This window comes from Humulus lupulus, chromosome 3 (assembly GCF_963169125.1).
Source record: "Humulus lupulus chromosome 3, drHumLupu1.1, whole genome shotgun sequence".
NCBI lineage: Eukaryota > Viridiplantae > Streptophyta > Magnoliopsida > Rosales > Cannabaceae > Humulus > Humulus lupulus.
In genome coordinates this window covers 35,833,313-35,848,152 of record NC_084795.1, presented here as the reverse complement: position 1 = coordinate 35,848,152, position 14,840 = coordinate 35,833,313, and the positions used below count along the sequence as shown (strand labels likewise).

At 35.3% G+C, this 14,840-nt stretch overlaps 1 long non-coding RNA gene across 1 annotated transcript; it reads left to right on the top strand.

Moving 5' to 3' along the window:
* The first annotated feature begins 10,678 nt into the window (after window positions 1-10,678).
* LOC133821049 (uncharacterized) lies at window positions 10,679-14,188 on the top strand. Its single transcript, XR_009887282.1, has 4 exons — window positions 10,679-11,188; window positions 11,271-11,349; window positions 12,896-12,961; window positions 14,025-14,188. It is a non-coding gene; the product is annotated as an uncharacterized LOC133821049 (long non-coding RNA).
* The last annotated feature ends 652 nt before the right edge of the window (window positions 14,189-14,840 follow it).

The window sequence follows — 14,840 nt, the reverse complement described above, 5'->3', positions numbered from 1 at the left end:
TGCTAGCCATCACGAACCCTTGTTGTCTTGCGAAAGCCATAATTTTACACTTGTATTTAGCACCTTCCAAAGCCATATCTTGTACGCCCTTCTATACCACTTGAAGTTCTTTATGCATCCTTCTTGAGGAAATTGTAACTCTAAATACTCTATACTTTTTCTTACAGCTTAACAATCCTCCTTCCTAGACCACGTCTTGAATGCATGGATTAATCACCACACCATGATCCACTAACTTTTGGATGCACGCTGCATCCTTATCCTTCGTACCTTTCTTATCCTTCTCTCAAGCTTCATTCATTGAGTCTAGTTCAAGCGATCCATAAGGACTCCAAGCATATAAGCCATACTAGCTACTCTATACATGCAAATAAGGCACTAATACACATAAGGCAAACAATCGCATAACCAAAAACAAACTCAAATAACGCTCATCGTGCAATAAGTCAAGCTTGTCTTCAGTGGTGAGAGTACATGTCAGGATAGTCTATAAGAAATAAAACAATTGCTCTGATACCAACTATAACGCCCTAGTTTCTCAAAACGTTAACTAACTCTTACAATAATTAATTTTTAAATAAAAATACCCTTTTATAAAAAATCCATCGTGAACAACAAACCAACATTTAAAAGAATGAAAGTCCAAAGTTTCGTAGTTATCGTAAATAAAGTAAAATAAAAAAATCTTTTAATCCTAGCAATACAACTAAAAATATCATTCAAAATACTTAATAAATTTCCCTAGTAGGCCCGATCCCTTATGGTCGTTAAATCCTTGACATGTACGCCCTCTGCCAAAGCTCTCAAACTTATTGCGTTGTCACCACATCTTTGCCTTTACCTGTAGCACATAGTACCCATGAGCCAAACCCCAACAAGAAGAGTTGTGTAGGACACAGCCCCATAACCTCAACCAGGAATTTCAATCAATATCTTAGAAACACAATTTAAAAGAAGATTATGTCATAACACCACATTAAGTAAAAGACCATAGCCCAAGCAAAGTTGGACAAGTGCTGTGACCACATAATAATGTAAGCATGCAATTTTAAATATTTCGTAAGCATGCGATTTTGTAACGTAGACATGCATTTTAAAACAAAAGCATGCCACACAAATATCACATATACATATAAATCTCATTAACTCTAATTAAACATAAGCTATTAAATATAATCATACACTCACATGTTCAAACATAATCATAAACATTACCATATAAACTACGTCAAGCGTACACCCTGTGTGCAGGTGTCCACTCTTCTTACCTCAAAAGTAGGAATGATCACAACACCCGCATCTCTTCAAGTATCCTTAGCGAGCTTAAACATGTCACGTTACATCAATGTTTAAAACCTCAAACCAATCCAAACCATATTAAGATACACTCATATCCTTTTTAAGGTTAAGTCATCCCCACAATACTCTTAAGAAAGTCTTAAAACTCTATTGTATAAAGCTACAAAAAGGTAGAAATTTATATCAAAAGGGTGCATTAAAATCCAAAAAATACAGGTTTCAGGGCAACTAGAAAGGTCACACTCATAGAGCGTCAGTGCTAACCAGCCATGGAGCACGTTCACGCCAGGGCAGGGCGCAGACGTGATAGGTCCTTATTCTGGAAATCCTAGATGCAATTTCTAAACTTAAAAATCCACCAAAATCGCAAAAACAAAATTTGAACCACTACCAAATCAATCATGACATGTTTCTAACCTTAATAACTATTATTGATTTAACTCTAAACATGCCGACAACCAATAACTCCCATCTAACACAATTGATAACCAATTTTACCTTCAAACCTAAATCTGACATAAAACTTAAACAGTAAAGTTTGAATACTTACATATCAAAATCACAGCCACAAAGCTTAGATTCTTGTTTCTTATGAGATCTCCTAGCCCTTCAAAAACCTAGATTAATGAACTCCTCCAAAACCTTAGGCTTCAAGACTCAGATCAAGAACGAGAGAATTGTTATTGGTCTGTTATTCTTCTGTATATAGCAATCCAAAGGTCTGATAAATTCTTACGATAGCTAAACCTATTTTATTTATTATTTAATCTGATATAATCATATAAAAACCAAATTACATCACTATCCCCATCCTTTACATTTTCTAACGTGACCTCCAAAGTCCATGCATGTCTTTTACTTAAGCTAATAGTTTTTCTCTTCCTTAATTACACTTTCTACCAGAAAAACTTATATTTATACTTTGACCCCCATATTATAGCTATTATTACCATTTGACCCCCCTAATACTTGAATAAACATATGTGTGGATTGCCTGACGGAATATATAAAATAACATACACCATAACTCATGCATATCATAGTCATATAATTAAACACATAAGAACATACAATTTACCATAATACCCTGACCCAAGCTAGATTTCCATAATACCCTTACTAGTAGAAAGGGATATTACAACACATACATCATAGTAACAGAACTCGCTACAACTTGTTGAGACCCATTCATTGACATTCCTCAAACCTCTCATACCTTCCCATTCATTGATCCCCGCTCATTACTCTGGCATGCATTAACCCATCCCATTCACAAACTTTGTACATGTAGGAGCCTCACCCAGCCTCTCCTCAATGTCTATTGCCTTGCCTTGCTTGTTTGTCACCTTATGTTGAAGTCCCAACCGCCTTCATGAGCCTTTCGCCAACCCCATTGCTAGAACTATTTTTTATGCCTTGCCTCAATGCCTAGCCCCATCTCGTTGGAACCTCACCATTCTCTTGTCGCCTCAATTCTATTCCAACTTGACTCTGTCATGGATTTTGTAACGTCCTACTAATCTAGGATTGTTACATCGTGTGTTTAAAATAGTGCTTAACTTTTTAAGCAAGACATTTAGACTTAAATGTGTATTAAAATTATCTAATGGTTTAGGTATTAAAAACTTTGGTAAAAAAAGTAATACTTTTCATTAAAAAGTTTGAGTTTATACATGGGCTCAAAAAAAGAGATTATAAGTTAATTACAGATACAAAGAAAATACAAAAGTGGCTGACCTAAGCAGCAAAACAGGGTATAACCCTAGTCCCTCAAGGGAAATCTCAACCATGGCGGTCGAGTAGGCTGCATAGTACACACCGCCCCTACAGCTCTCCAACTCATGGATGGTCCATCTTTTCTTAGTCCTTACCTGCACCACATAGCACCCGTGAGCCAAGGCCCAGCAAGTAACCCAATTAACATAATTAGATAATCAACGAAACGTAAATCACTAATAGCATGCTTCACATCTATAATCAAACTCAAGCAAGCATATAATTCATTTATACGGCCTCTATGTCGAACGAGCGCATACCGCACTCCTAGAATGGCCCCGCCATTCAGCCCATATTATACATTCTTATTGCCGATATCGGTTCTATAGCCGAACAATCCGGACAAATAAAAACAGATATGAATCACAAATAAAGCACAATTAGACATAATCCAAAGACATTCACATTTAAACAAATACACAAAGCATGGTTATAACCACGTTCGTTAACCAAGCCAATGCCCTAATCTTGGTGCAAGTGTCAGTTTTCTTACCTCAGGTCCTATGCGGAAGGTTGTCCTGAGCCTCACGGAAAACCTAGTCACAACTTAGGTATACACTTATGAGCAACCAAATCTAGATTCCAAGTTCAAATCCAAACCCTCACTCTTGGAACCACTATCCCTAGTTAGCAAGACGCTAGAAACATCCCTCGAACCCCTAAGTGGGCCCCCAAAACAGATTCCCAAGACTACAAGCCTTATACTATAGTGTCTCAAAATTTTACTTAGCTAGATAGTAGTAGCTTATCCTATAGTATTTTAGTTTTCGTGGTTATTGGTTCAAGCCGGGATTTAGTTGGAAACTCGTAGAAATAGTTATGGATTTTATAAGTTTATCCTATAGTTTAGAAATATTAATTTTAATATAAGGTTTTATTAATATAGTTGGTCCTAGAAATGATATTAATTATAACCTAAGGTTTAGATAGAATAATTAAGAACGTGACACTTGTCACATGCATGTTTATTAAGGATTTAAGGATTTTAGATGAATAAATTAATAAAGGATAAACCTAGGAAGTTTAGAATCTTCCCTCAGTTGTTAGGATTACATTTTACTCATTCAAAGTTGTTTAAACGAACTTCAAGTGTGCTGAAAGTGTGCAAAAACGTGTTTAATATATTAGCGTATGTCGATATATCACAGTTATAGGAGCTGATATATCGCCTATGGGTGATACGGAAAACACGTCGACTTGGCATGAACGAAAACACAGAGACTCGGGACTAAGGGCGAGGCGATATATCGCCTATAGGGGCGATATATCGACTCCTTCAATATAGTTTTAAAATCCGTGGAATCCGCGCTAGAAACAACCCTCAACAACTTGGGCTTGCTCTTGAACATTTTTGACCAAGTTCTAGGCATCTGTTGAGTAGAAAATTCAATTTTTATTCATTTTAAAAAGAGTTAGTTTCACTCCTTGAACTCTATAAATAGGATCTTTCACTCAGCCATTTTCATTCATTATTCAAGCATTCTTAAGAGCCTCCAAGTTGCTAAGTTTATTTTAGAGAGAAACACTAGGGTTTTGGTGTTAAAAGCTTTCCAATCTAAGATTTTCTAAACACTTGGGAAGTAAGATAGAGTGATATTTTGGTATTGAGGTGTAGATCGAAGTTCTAATCTATCCAAGGTATTCTTTATCCTCAGGTTAGTTCATTATAGTTCCTCTTATTCTTTCATTTTTCTTCAAAATCCTAACTTGTTATAATGGCTTTTGGTTAGGTGTTTGATTCCTTTGAACTAAAGGTTTTTGGTAAGTTCTTATCTTGATGGTTTAGATTTTCTTTTCATCTTCATTTCTTTAGAAAACTTATGGATCTTACTATTTGGTTTTAGGATTTTCCAATCCCATTCTTGTCTCCAATATCCCAGTTTTTGGTAAGGAAAATAGGTTAGATTTTATGTGCTATTATTATGTTCATATGTTATGCGTATGTATGTATATATATGTATATGTTTTATGTTGTAGTCACTTGGGAAATATAGTTGTTTAGATAGCAAATAAGCAAATCCCAATATTTTTATCATTATCGTAGACTATAGTTATGATTTAACCTACCTCGAATAGTAGCAAGAGGACCTAGATGGTTTCTATCACATACTACGATAATGAGTTAATGGTCATTAATATTGTAGTCGTATGTTTTATGATTTAAATTTTTACGTCATACGTTTTATAATTTATGTTTTTAGTCTTACGATTTAGGATATGTTTTAGTAGACAATTAATTAAAGGTTTTGTTTTCCTTGTGTTTTTATGTAATAATAATGGGATGTAGAGTCCAAGAACTTTACTTAGCTAATTGTTAGTAGTATTATAGTATGTTTAGTGTTATCTTTGTTACTATGGATTTTTGGTTCAGACCGGGAATTATTTGGACACTCATAGTAGTACTTATAGATTTTCTAAGTTTAATCTATAGTTTAAGAATATTAAGTATAACCTAAGGTTTGATTAATGTGACTGATATTAAGGATTAAATTATTATATTATAAGGTTTAGACATCAACCAATAGGATTTTAAGCACATGTTAGGAATGGTAATTAAGGATTAAGTATTTTTGAGGATTAAATTAAATAAGGGTAAAATTTGAATGTTATAGGGTTAGTCAGCAGCCTTGAGTACGTTGAGGGCTTAGTCAAGGCTGTTTAATCCATTCAAACTTAGCTAAAAATGTGTAAATTCGTGTTTAAATATTCAGCGTATGCCGATATATTGCAGCTATAGGGGGCGATATGTCGCAGCACGTAGATACGGAAAACACGAATCGATGCACAGTCGCCTCGGGAACAAAGGTCCAGGCGATATATCGCCTATAGGGGGCGATATATCGCCTCCACCAGCATGACTTCAAATACTTTTGAATTCTTTTCCCTTCAGCCATTCAAACTCCTTCAACAGTCCAGCATCTTTTGAACGAGTCTTCAGCCTCTGCTGAACGATTATTCAAATGATTTTCACTTAAAAAGCCATTATTTTTATTCAAGTAAAATCAAGATATTTTCATTCCCAAACTCTATAAATAGGACCTAGTACCCAGCCATTTCTTCACCTTTTACTCTAAGTTCAGAAGCTGCTAGTGCTAAGTAAGTGTGAGAGTGTAAACACCTGGTTTGGGAAAATCATAAGCTTAAACATCATAAGCTTATCAAACACTTTGGGAAGTGAGATTCGTTAGTATTTCGGTTGTGGTTAGATTGATCTTGCAAGTCTTTGAGGTAAACCCGAAACTCTAGTTCATTTTATTTATGTTATGTTTCACTTCTCTTAGTCTTCTACTCAGTTTCCTAACCTCATTCTTATTTTGGTTAGGGAATCCAAGTTCTTAAGCACATAAGTTGTGGTAAGCATATTTTTTTAATGGTTTAGTTTTTCCATCCCTTTCATTTCATCTCCTTTCTTCTTTAGGCTCACTCTTGTTCATTATGGTTTTAGGAGTGTTCCAAAAGTCCCAACTCAGTCCATAATCCCGGTAACTTTGGTAAGGAAAATAGGCTAGAATTAATATGTTATGTGCTTATGTTATCTATATGTTTTATGTTATTAATGTGTTATGTTTTGTTATGAATATGTTATTGATGTGTATGTTGTAGGCTTGGGCTTATGCCCTATTTGACTAACAAGACCCCAAAAAGATTGTGGGCATAAGCCTATTTAGCTGGTAGGACCCCACTAATCTCATGGGCATAAGCTTGTTTAGTCTATGGGACCCCAAGTAATAATGGCCATTATAATAAGTGAATTATGTGTTATGATATGTCTTTATGTTTTCTTATGAAATTATGTATATGACTATGTGTTAGGTTTTCCTTGCTGGGCATTAGACTCACTCCTTTCTGTTTATGTGCAGGAAAATAAGCTTAGAGGCGGTAAGATTCGTGACGCTTGGAGGATGTGTATCGATGATGAATGGAGTCAAGGGGCCGAGCGTTATTCGATTCGAGGATGTAGTCTCACTTCTTATGTTTTTAATGGTTTTACATGTATTTTCCGCATTATTATGTAATGTCTTTTATTTTAAATCATCTTTTGTTTTTAAAGACAATGGGATCCCATAATCCTCCTTAGTATTCTGTTTATTTGTAAATAACTCTTATTTTGCAAGTTACTCAATAAATTATGGTATTTTCGTAAAAATGTAAGTTTTATGTATAGTTTCGATAATGGTCCAATTAGTCTAGATTAGTGGGTCGTTACATGGGATCCCTTATTTTGTATTTTTATAATAAAGTTCTATTATTTTATGCATGTATTCCAAGAATTGTAGTTATGCTTAGTAGTTTTAATGGTCTGAGGTCTTTAAATTAGTCGGGCCATTACATATTAAAATTCAGAAAACTAGCAATTCGGGTCACCTGGTGCAGTAGCGCCTGCCCCTGGCGCCGCCATGCCCACATAAACCTTGGGGTTTCTAGGGCAGTGCCACGGTCGCGCCCTGCCTAGCGTGGGCGCACTTCTAGTCTCGAACCCCAAATTGAATTCAAAACCCCACGCTTTCTGGGACCTAGCTCAGTCGCGCCACAACCTACAGCTATTGTGCCACCACCTAGAGCAGTCGGGCTAGGTCACCAAAAACCCAAATTTACCTTGAAACCAAAGTGTTCTTCCCAAATTTCAAACTCACGATTTTCCCTTGCATCTCTGACTCAAAAGCTTGACTCAAAACAGGTTTCCCAACAGTTTTCAACAACAAATTTCCTCTAATAACTTAGGCAACAAACAATAACCAACAAAATACCTCAAAAAACGCACTAACCACATTAAAATCACACTTGACCATAGCTGAGTTTCAAACTCAAGTTTTATCCCTCAAATCTGAAAATTACCTAAAAAAATTTGAATCCTAGCAACAACAAAACTTCAAAACAATTGTCAACCTTCTATACCAATTTTCCCCACTTAAAAATCCCAAAACATGTAAAGCTTGAAATTCAAACAAAAACTTCAAAGAAACTCAAGAGCACTCTCAAGAACATGAAACTATAGAAAGTGAGAATTATCTTACTGAATTTTGAAATCCCAAGCTAGTTTTGAAGTCCTCAACAGCTTCTAATCCTCCCAGAATTCTCTAATCTCCTTGAAACTCCTTAAAAATCAATGCTTGATCTTGCCCATGAACTTGGTATCTTGAGAATGCTCTTCCAAAGTGGTCAAGTGAAAGTCAAAGAATGCCTTGAATGTGTAAGGAGCGAAGCCATCGCCACTTAGCCATTTCATTAACTCTATGGTCAAAAGACCACTATACCCTTCCCTATAACTTCTCTTCAAAATATCCCCAAGGGAAAAATGGTCATTTAGCCTAATTTTCCACTAAACCTTAAATTACACTTACAATTCCCAATTAAATTCACTAATCTTCCAAATACAAGTATTTTCCCCAATTCTATCTCATCTTCCATTAATTTCCAAAATACGCAAAATTATCAAAATACCCCTTGGCTCACCCAATGGTATAAATCTCAATTGTGACTTTTCCACTAAATTGCTCAAAATGATAAACTCACGTCGAATATCACAAATACATCCACATAATAATGTGATCTAAAGCACACAGCATACAAAATTACAAATATACCCTCAACGGGTCAAAATTACGAAAAATGCCATTTTATAACAAAAGCGAGTCTTTAAACACATATAATACACATAATCATGCGTACTCAATCATATAAGCATATAAATCACATAATTCATTTAATTAGCACATAATCATCCCACGTGTCCTCCTGACACGCTAATCCTTACACTTAACTCTATTAGAGATTTTAGGGTTTTACAAAGTCCCTCGCTAGTTGTCATCACTCAAAGTCTTCCTTGCCCTAGCGTAGTCGTCGTCACTCTTCATTGACTGGTTTAAAATTGTAGTTTATGTTTTAGTTTTGTTTTCTCAACTTTAATAAATTTTATATGCTTTAGATTTAGTTATTTGGATTTAATATAATTTTGAATATTAGGTTTTCTTAAATTACTTTTATATATAACTTAATAAAATTTTGAGACTATTTTCAAAATTTAAATGATTTTTGTCGGGGGTAATTCCCCATGTAGGGCCCAAAGTGAGGTAGGATTGATGGCTAGGCTTAGAGCCCTACCCCTTGGCAGTGACCTCATGGTCGGCTTGACCCGCTTGCATGGTCACCCCTCAAGCCCACTGGATCGTCTACCTATGGTGGGGTGCTCACGCAAGCAATGAGTAAGGGTCAGGTTTGTCATTTAGGGCTTCGGGCTCACTTGTTTAGGCAACATGTGACATTTTGTTAGTCGTTGGCGTTGTCACAATGATGAGATATGATTGACCTTGAGTTCCATTGAGATTGGATGTTATATGTAGACAAATTGGGAAAGGGCAGTACATGCCACCCAAAAGGGATTCACCCCAACACATGACATCAATTAAAGGTGAAGTCTCCTTTTTGCCTCCAAGGATAGGCCCTTTTTTCCAGGCCTACGAACCTTCCTAGCATCCAAATTGAACAATGCATATGCCACTTGGAGACACCCCTATGATCATTCTAATGTAGATCTTGCCTCTCTGCCTATAATCAAGCACTATTTTTTTCACACAACACAACATCTCACCATTGCTAAAGACTAACTTCCTTTTTTCACAAGTATGTGCTTGAAATTTATACTAATTTCCTTTTTTACTCTATTTGAAGAAAACTTTCTACTTAAGGACTCTCCTCGAGAAAAGCTCCTTTCCATATGAACTTGAGATAACCTGGTAAAGTACCTCCCAAGGTACACCCCCTAACCATTATTAATTTACATCACCTAACAACTATTAGTCTCTGGGTTCGATACTAACCTGAAGAAATAGTCTAAGGTTCATTGTAAAGAATTCCCTAATCTATTACTTTATAAAAATGTCGCTCAACTCACATGTATTAGAAAAAATACCATTTGTAGGGAAAGTTCAGTGGGGCCTTGATAAAACATGCAATTTGGGTACAATAGTTTGAAATAAAAATGTTGTGTCTTTATGTAGTATTTGGGAATAAGATAAAATAATTATCCCCAGGGCTCTCTGACTTGCATGTGTTGTGGCCCTTAAAGGCTGGGCCGCGGCTCAAATAAAAATATTGGCCATTTAAGGGTTTTAAGCTTGGGAACCCAAATGTTAAGACTTGGGAAGGATCCTACTACCTAGTTTAGTAGGATTTGAGGTCCTTAAGGCTAGTATTTTAATTCAAAGTTCTAAATTGGTTAGAGATTGATGGATATCTATGTAACGTCCTACGTTTTTGGGTACCTTTAAACGACTCGGGTCGGGATTTTTTCCCCCGGGTTAGGAATATTATTTTAAATAATATTATATTTTGTTTGTAAGTATTCCATGAGTTATTGCTAGCCAAAATATGAATTTTGTGATTTTAAAAGTCAAGATAAGACTTTCGGTCCTGGACCGACACAAAAACCCTGATCGGGTAAAAATCTCGGAAAATAAAACGAAAAATCATGGCAATTATATTTTGGGCATAAAATACATTCATAAAAGTTAAAGTTTGGTCAAAAATAATAAACCTAAAAGAAAATGGAATTTTAGTGCATTTTGTGTTAAATGTCTAATTTTACCGAAATGGGGAATTTTATTCCATGAATGGACCTTAGGTTAAATTTTATTATGTGATTAATTAAATTAAATGTGAGAGACATTTAATTTAATTAATTAATGTTAAGTTTGGTGATTAAAACTTAAGAAGAGTGAAAAAGGTGTCAAAAGCCAATTTGGACTTTTCTTCTTATGAAACATTTATTAACCTTTATTAAAAATAAAAAAAAATGAAATGATCATATATGGCAAAGGGTTGGCCGGCCATGTGGTGTTTTAGGTGGTGTGAACCCAACTTAATAAAGATAAAATCCCATTTTAATTAAAAAGTCAAGTGGGCAAGTGGGAGTAAAACACTTGAGTGTTTTTTTTGAGATAAATTAGATACCATAAACTCTTCTAACCCCCCTAAGGAACTGACCACTCTCCCTCTCTCATTCACTATCATCTTTTTTTGAAGACCTCTCAAAGTGTTCTCTCCATTTTTCAAGCCCAAGAACACCAAGGAAACTTTGAGGCTAAGTCTTGGTCTAGGAAGTATTTTCCCTAAGGTAAACTTTCACTAATCTAGGCTTTTGTAAAGTTTTAAGCATAGAGTTTCAAATAGTTAATTGACTATGTTGTTGGGGGAAGTTTGTTAGGGTTTTTGAAAGGTTTTGAAGGAGTCAAAGCTTATAGGAAGGTCCAACCCTTAAGCAAGAACACCAAAGAGGTAAAAAGTTTACTTTTGATGAGTTTGTTGTAGGGTTTTTAGTTTTAAGCATTATTTTGTATATCTAATGCTTAGAGTTTCTTGTTGATGATGTAATAAGGTTATGGTAGTTGTTTAATAATTTTTATGATGCATGTGTATTGATTTTTGAAAATGGGAACCAAAACCCCCAAGGGTTTTGTAGGATACCCTAAAACAAAACATGTTTTAAGCTGTGACTTCCAAGGGGTCAAGCAGCCACTGTATATTGTTTTTGTAAAATTAAATTGTACTGTGATGTTTTTGAGATTGAGTACATAAAATTGAGCTTTTGAAACACTAAAAAATGTTTAGAAATAAGTAAGTTATGCTATTTCAAAGTTTAGGTAAAAAACTGTTTTTTCGTATTCTTATTTTCGGAACCAAGTTTGGACAACCACTGTATAGGGAAAATGAACCCAGTTTTTTCTAAACTTTTGTGGACATATTTCTGGCATAACCTATTAGTCCACTGTAAAATTTGGTAAGAAAATATTAAACGGTTTGAAAGTTATTAACTGTCAAAGTTTGGAAAAAATAAGGACTTGAAAATAAGGTCATTTTTACCTCATTGTTGGAAAATGATTTCACCAATCAAAAATGCTCATTTTGACCTAAGATTTTACAAAGACCTAAATGGCATAAAAAAAATGGAATTGGGAAATTTTGATAACAATTGGGTATGTAAATTTCAAGTTATGAACTAACGAAGTATGTAGTTAAAAATGAGAAAATTAGGTTTTTCACACTAAGTGTAAAAATGAGTTTTGGAACATAAGGTAAAAGGTAAAATTTTGCTTATTTCAAGATATAAATTGGTAATTCTTGAAATCATATTTTCACTAAAATTATCCCTTTGAGTTTAAATGAATTATTTTTATTAAAGAGTTTTTATTCTTTCTAAAAATAAGAGATTTAATTTATTAATAGTTAATAAATTAAAAGAGGGTTTAAAACCCTATATTTTGAGAAAATAATTAAATAAATTATTTTCCTAGTAAGTAAAATTGATTAATTGCTTTTGGAAAATTAATTAGTCAAGATGAGAAATTTATAACGGTTTTCCTAATTAAGACAAATTAAGCAATTTTCTTAAAACGGTTTTTAGATATTAAAACCTTAAGAAAAATAAAAGGAAAATTTAAAGAGTTTATTTTCTTTAAAAATAATTAAGGAATTTATTTGTATTTTCTGGATATAATACCGGCTAAAATCTTACATATTTTAACCGACTAGTCGAAAGTGCGGGTTAATAGCGATACCTTGAAAGAATAAGATTTTTAGCGGGTTGTGGGGAAATACCATTGTGATACCGGAGCCTAGGTATCGAGACCTTAGGATAGGTCTCCCCGAGACTTAGGGTTTAGTCTCGCATATTTTGTATAACTTTCCTTAATAGGTTTAAAACCAAATAAGGATTGTAAATCCTTACAAATGACTTTTATTAAAATGACCAAACTGCCCAAAATAATAATAATGAATTATTAGTGCCATAATTAATCCGAGTATACTGTATGGATGACTACAGTATTGGCTAAGCGTAACTGGACTGAACGTTGGAGGGTGAAAACCTGCTGAGCGCTAAGGACTCCAAGTAAGTCAACTTATATTGTATGGTTGCAACATGAAATGATTATTGTCTTGTATGTTAGTATAGGGATACATGCATATACATAGGCTGTCATAGAAAGTTGCTTAGAGACGTTAGTCTAGTGAGTGCTGATTTAGAAAACATGAACGGTAGAAGTCCGTCATATCCTAGACGGTTGATCCCCGTCACACTGCTTGATTTTATTTATGTCCGGTTCATTACCGCGACGAGTGGCCATGAGATGAGGATAAGCTGGTTAAACCTAGGGGCGCCAAGATAAATGGGACCTAGGGGCCCTCATGCTTACTTAATCATTGGACGGTTAGAATCCGAGCAAGTGCTCTGATAAGTTATTCCCGGATAGTAGCCGTGAATATTGGCCATTCCGTGAGAGTGCCTAGAGATACTAGGGGTTGCCAAGTTTGAGTGAGGTTGAACACCCTAGGGGCAGCTGCTCACCAGCACCACTGATTAACATAGAAGTCTCCGTAAAACCGTGTAAATTGGATTACACTCTTGAATAAAGTAGCGATGCCCTAGGTAACACGATAGTTACCCTTGATGAGAATATTTATTGGCTAGATCTTAGTGTGGGGACTCGGTTCTCTTTTACAGATTAGCAATTATGTTGGAGGGCGCGTTACGCATGAATTGTTGGAAATTGTCGAGCGTTGGTCTCGAATTATGTTGTGATATAATATATCTGCTTGCTTTGGGATTTTATGAGTGCAAGGATATATTTGTTGATAAGATATAGTTGTGATATAATATATCTGCTTGCTCTGGGATTTTCTGAGTGCAGGGATATAATTGTTGATAAGATATAGTTGTGATATAATATATCTGCTTGTTCTGGGATTTTTCTGAGTGCATGATTTTTTATCTAGATAGGAATTAATTTATCCTTGGTTATCAGGCATGACCATAAGTTTGCCAGGACGCTTTAGCGTTCTTGAAATTGATTGTGTAGGGTCCGGATGGGTCCGGAACCCTAATTCTCTACATGCTTTGTTTGAAAGTTGATCTTACTAAGCGTTTTCGCTTACCTAGTTGTTTCATGTTGTAGGTAAGAGCAAGGGCAAGGCAGAGCAGTGAGCGCTGGAGTCTTCCTTGCAAATGTACATGTGGACCGACCTTTTGGGAAGCCTTTTTATTTTTGGAAATGTTGTGAAATTTTCCTAAACTAGGCTCACTCTAATCTTTATAAAACATGTTTGTAACTAAATGTTAAGTATGTCCATACGACTTTTTAAAAAGTTTTTTTTTTTACGAGTTTTTGAGACATTTTGTTAAATGAAAACATTTATATTTCCGCATTATCGAGTGTTGAAAATCCGGGTCGTTACAATCTATTTATTATGGCATTGGGACTAGGTTTTTACGTCACATCTCAGGTTATGGGATTATGCTTGGGATCGCATTAATTTGTCAGCTCGGGACACAGGTAAGAAAATTATTGGTGCTCGTAAAGTAAGGCATGGCCCTATTATTTGTGTTTCAGAGCGTGGCCCCTATATTTTTGTTTAATGTATGTGTGAATACTTGTAAATATTATGCTATGTTGTGCATGCTTATGAATGAGAGACGAAGGCCAATAACGGCAAAGGGTCGAGAACGGCGAAGGCCGAGAATGACAAAGGTCGGGATCGGCGTTAAGCACGCTGAGTGCAGACCGCTAGGGCGAGACCCTCCAGGGGTGTTTTATCCACCCGCTCGGTGAAGACCGTGAACCCAAGGCATGGTAAAGCACCCGGGTCGGTGTAGGCCGCAATGTGTTTAGTATGTTGACTGTTTTATTGTATATTGTTTGATTAATATATGATTTGTTATGCGTTGAGTTTTCTTGTTGGGCTTCAACTCACGGGTGCTCTATGGTGCAGGT